Source organism: Artemia franciscana, chromosome 14, assembly GCF_032884065.1.
Source record: "Artemia franciscana chromosome 14, ASM3288406v1, whole genome shotgun sequence".
Classification (NCBI taxonomy): domain Eukaryota; kingdom Metazoa; phylum Arthropoda; class Branchiopoda; order Anostraca; family Artemiidae; genus Artemia; species Artemia franciscana.
In genome coordinates, this window is record NC_088876.1 from 24,395,926 (window position 1) to 24,401,925 (window position 6,000).

A 6,000-nucleotide genomic window follows, 5' to 3' on the forward strand; every position below is an offset into this window, starting at 1 on the left:
TTTTCAGCGGAGGAGTAGTCTGATTTCTATCGGAAAATAAGTTTCTGATAGAAAGTAACTGAAAGTAAGGAGCAACATTAAAACTTAAAACGAACAGAAATTACTCCGTATATGAATGAAGCTGTTCCGTCCTCAACGTCCCGCTCTCTACGCTAAAGTTTGACTCTTTCTCTCAACTTTTTACGACAGTAAAAAACCTGATGATTTCTTAATGAAGCTTATACATTTAAAATTAGCATTTAAATTCGATTCTTTTGATGTAACTATTGGTATCAAAATTCCATTTTTTCGAGTTTCGGTTACTATTGAGCCGGGTCGCTCCTTACTACAGTTCGTTACCACGAACTGTTTGACTTGATATATAGAAGGATTTTATGCTTCAGATGCTCCATTTTCGACTCGAATTGGATCCGGGCACATAGGGGGTTGGAGGAGGGAAACAGAAATCTTGGAAAACACTTAGAGTGGAGATATCGAGATGAAACTTGATGGGAAGAATAAGCACAAGTTCTAGATACGCGATTGGTATAACTGGAACGGGTCCGTTCTCTTTGGGGGTTGGGGGGGGGGGTAATTTGGAAAATCTAGAAAATTGAGGTATTTTTAACTTAAGAACGGGTGACCAGATCTTAATGAAATTTGATATTTAGAAGGAATTCATGTCTCAGGGCTCTTATTTCAAATCCCGACCAGAACTGTCGACATGGGGGGGAGTTGGAGGGGGAAATCGGAAATCTTGGAAAACGCTTAGAGTGGAGGAATCGGGATGAAGCTTGGTGGGTAGAATAAGCAAATGTCGTAGATACGTGATTGACGTAACCGTACTAGATTCACTTTCTTTAGGGGAGGGGTTCAGTGCTTTGGCGAGTTTGGTGCTTCTGGACATGCTAGGACGATGAAAATTGCTAGGCGTGTCAGGGAGCTGCACAAATTGACTTGATGAAGTCGTTTTCCTAGATTCGACCATCTGGAGGGCTAAGGGAGAGGAAAGATTGGAAAAATTAGGTATTTATAACTTACGAGTGGGTGATCGGATCTAATGAATTTTGATATTAAGAAGGACATCGTGACTCAGAGCTCTTATTTTAAATCCCAACCGGCATTAAGCCTCTGATTTTCCTTTTAAATTAATCTATTGATTCTTAGAATTTTGCTAGAGCTCATGGCTCTTCTTGCCTGGTCAAAAGTGCCATATGAGCTCTTAGCTCTTGTTTGAAATTATTTCAAGTCGACAAGTTTTAAATACTTGTCGGCCAACCGTCTAGCGCCAAACGAAAAACAGGTCGTACCCGATTGGGATGGGATGATGTCGTAAGGAAAGATTTAAAGGAAATTTGGAATACCTGGGAGGGTGTAGAGGGAAGATTTGAATAAATTGGGATGGGAGAAGAGCGTTCGTGCCTGGGTTGGCCTCGAGCGGCTTGGTACTGCAGTGAGTTGTTACCAGTAGTTGTATTTCATGTCAAAATCAAATCTTCGCTAAGAAGGCCTCGATTAGCGTGGAAAAACCTCGGCATGTCTAAGTAGGCTTATCAACTTTGAGCAGGCACTTTCATTCCTGATAGTATGCCACCTCCTTTACACTTTCTATCATTTAATGTGTCCAAAATAACACAAGTGGTCAGATCACTGAAGTTTAGATGGAGCTGGTGAAATTCAGTTTTCCAAGGGAAAGAAACGGTTTCCCCTTGTAAAAAAAATCTTTTGTGAACGAGTACAGTGCACAGATACCGTACCCCCTCCACCTTGGATACGGCCTTGCCTGTTAATTTTACAATCGTTAGTTGTCATCTTTGGGGATCAATAAATTTGTTATGTTTGAATTTTTTCAGACGAAAGGCTTTGTAAGATTTAACTAATTAGCTTCGCTTATTCATTTATTTGGCTCAATGTGGGTACATAGACAAAAATTTATTGTCCTAAAAACTTCATAACCTGAAACGACCAAAAGAAAATACAAGAAAAATCCTTGTTCTCAGCCAGCTAAGATGGGCTAAACGGGCAAAAAAGCATTTCTATTTTGATAACCTTGCTAACTTAAAGTGTACCTAGTCTTTTAATTTAGTCTATGTGGTGTAATCGGTTGTCTCAAGGCGATTTGTTTTAAATCAGGTATGTATGCTTGCAGGAGGAGAGGGTCATGGACCATGTAACATCGAAGTACCAAAATGTTAAAAATTCTTTTTTGTTGCCTATAACAAATAATCATACATATTACATATGAAAATATATCCCCTCCCAAGGACACTCTTATACTTATTGCTCCAAAACACTTGTATATAATTTATTGGGTTCTCTTCTGTATTAAATCATCCATTCCGAAACTAATTTTTAAAATGTTAATAAAAAAAAGGCTTAAAGAAATAAATAAAACAAATTCATATAAATTACAAAGAATCTTTTTTACTATTTTGTAGAGCTAACTAATGCTATAATACATGTTTGATTGACACTATTTTTAGCTATTAAATGATCTTACTCTTTTGATGCCAATTTTTTAACAGCGCCCTGTTTTAATGGTCTCTTTTTAGGAATATTCAAGAGTACGTTTTAGAATATTCTTAGATTTCCACAAACATTCCAATTAGAAGTGACCGATTTTCCGGCTTTGAACTCACTTTCGAAGCAAAAAGCTACTCCTTTAAGTTATCAAACTTAAAACTGAAAGAATCACTTCACCAATTGATTGCTTCAATAATTATATTGGAAATATTGGTCTATTTTATCATTTTTCAATTAGTATTAATAAAATGATTGATTGATTGTTTAATTTAGCGCAAAGATGTGGTATTTCTTTTTCTATAAAAAAAAACCAGTCAAGGACTGTGGTTTAGAGCAAGATCGCCTTTTCAATTGACTCAATCATTTTATCAGGGTTCCTTAAATAATTCCTTTCTTTAGGATCGGCAAGTAGCAAGTACACGATAATCTATAAGAAAACAAAATAAGAAAGTTTCACTTAAACAAGCTAGCAATTTTTATTAAGATGACGAAAATAAAGTGTCTGTAATTCTTTTGTTTTTGTTTCTTGACTCAGGAAGCGGCTCCTTGGCTGAGGAGGAGAGGCCACACAAGGAGTAGAAGAGCTTAGATGAGCAGTAAACTCGCTTAGGAAGGGATGAGCAAAAAATATAATAGATTTGAAAATGTTAAGGGTTCCATTTCTTTTAAAACATGAAAAGGGGAGATACTAAGTTTACTTAAGGTTGAGAACCCTTGGTTTTTACTTAAACTTTATAATTATATGGGCCACGTCTGCTGCAACGCCTTTTTCTGTGAAAATAAATGCTATCACACAAAAAGACGGCAACAGTATACAGACCTCACAGATAGTTTCGAAATTTACTGCTCAGCTTTCTTATTTTTCAACCTAGAAAAGAAAAAGGACGTTAATCGATTGGAGATAAAAGATAGAGATGAAGATAAAATCAGCTTTTTGAATCTAAATGTATTTGGAAAACTTCCCTGAAAAACAGGATAAAGGTAAAATTAATGGAGATATTTTCTGGTATGTATTTGTGTATGGGTCACAAGTAGAAGCATGGTCACAAACGGGTCACAAACAAGCTAATTATTAAAATTTCTTTTTTTTCTTTTCCAATATTCGTAATTTTAACAGAGATTATGTGAAAAGTTTCTTAGTCTTACATTCAAAAGGTTCTTGGACTATTTTTGACGTAATACCTTAAATTAGGTGTTCTTGTCTTACACCACACTGCCGTTCTATGACGAACAAATAAATTTTTAAGTGGGGATAAATCCATTCATCTACAGTAAAAAAAAAAAAAGTCCAGATATTTCTGTCACATATACAGCGATCGTCATCAGTAGAATTACTACTGATGACGGTAGCTGTATGTTATTTTGTAGCTTAAATCACTCTGTTTTGTCCTAGCACGTCCAGAAGCACTGAACTCGTCAAAGCACTAGAAATCCCCCCCAGCTCCCCCAAAGAGAGCGAATCCGATCCAGTTATGTCAATCACGTATCTAGACCTTGTTCTTATTCTTCACATCAAGTTTCATCTCGATCCCTCCATTCTAAGCGTTTTCCAAGACTATCCCCCCCCCAGATGGTCAAATCGGGGAAGAAACTTTCTATTTAATCTGGTCTCGTCCTGGTCTGGCCTGCCAACTTTAATCGTCCTAGCTTATCTGGAAGTGCCCGAACTCGAAAAACCGGAACCGACAGAAATTGCGATTACTATATGTCACTAGGTAAATGCCAAGTGCCATAAAAACATATGAAAGCTTATAAATCATGTTTGATTTCCCACTCCCTTATATACTTCATTTTTTCTATTTTTTCCGAATTAACCGAATTATTTGAAACAAGAGCTTTGAGATACAATACCATTCCAAATATCAAATTTCGTTAAGATCCCATCACCCGTTCGTAAGTTAAAAATACTTCATTTTTCTATTTTTTCCGAATTAACCGGGCCCCCACTCCCCCCCCCCAAGATGGTCAAATCGAGAAAATAACTATTTATAATTTAACCTGTTCCAGTACCTGATACCCCTGCCAAATTTCATCGTCCTAGCTTACCTGAAAGTGCCTAAAGTAGCAAAAAGATATCTGAGTTACGAGGTCCTTCTAAAAATGAAGTTTAATGAAGATCCGATCACTCCTTCGTAAGTTAAAAATACGTCATTTTTTCTTATTTTTCAGAATTACCCCCCCCCCAATTGAGCGGATCCGTTCCAATTATGTAAATCACGTATGCAAGACTTCTGCTTATTTTTCCAACCAAGTTTCATCCCAATCCCTCCAAACTAAGCGTTTTCCATCATTTTAGGTTTCCCCACCTCAAACTTCCCCCAATGTCACCAGATCCGGTCAGGATTTAAAATAAGAGCTTTGAGACGCGATATCCTTCTAAATATCAAATTTCATGGAGATCCAATCAACCGTTCGTAAGTTAAAAATACCTCATTTTTTCTAATTTTTCAGAATTAACCCCCCCCCCCAACTACCCCAAAGAGAGCAGATCCGTTCTGGTTATGTCAATCATGTATCTAGGACTCGTGTTTTTTTCCCACCAAGTTTCATCCCGATCCCTCCACTCTAAGTGTTTTCCAAGTTTTAGGTTTCCCCCTCCCAACTTCCCCCCCCCAATGTCACCAGATCCGGTTGGGCTTAAAATAAGAGCTCTGAACCACGATATCCTTCTAAATATCAATTTTTAAGAATTACTCCCCCCCCCCAACTACCCCAAAGAGAGCGAATCAGTTCCGATTATGTCAATCATGTATCTGGGACTTGAAAATCATGGCTCAAATAAGATTTTTTTTTTTTGCAAAATTATTATTTAAAATTTTTAATTTTAAAATTGTCAAATAGAGACGGTTCAGAAACTTACATATCTGTACGATATTTTTACATATTATTTCTCCTTATTTGAGTTCCAGCAATTTCAATTTAAGAAACTCATTTATCGACAGCATGAGAAAATATAAGAAAACGTGGTAGTTTACAGCCAGTTGAAAAGCAGAATAAATTTCAAAAGCAAAGGCAATTTTCACATTCAGCCGTGTCTTTAATAAAGTTTTTCAGGCAAAGCTGGTGTACTTTTTTAATTTTTCAGGGCAACTACAATGAAAAGGCCTTAACTAATTATGGTGTTTGAAATGGAAAAAGGAAAAATTATGAACTTGTATAAAGCTAATAGATTGGTATTATGTGAATTTTTTTTAGGTAATTGGGGGACCACTGTTAGTTGATGGGTTGAAAATTGAAATTTGGATTGAATCAAATTTTGAATGAGGGTATATTTGTTTCACGTCTACTGCACTGCCCTTCTAAAGAGCGTTTTGTCAGGCACTTGACAAGATCAGAAGAGTATTATATTGTAATGTATACTGTAAATACTTAGTTCAGTAAAAAAAAAAAAAAAAAAAAAAAAAAAAAAAAAAAAAAAAAAAAAAAAAAAAAAAGCAAGCAAGTTCTATGGACCTATCAAGATAGAGCGGTAGTAGGCCTTAAAAAATTTGTCAAAGA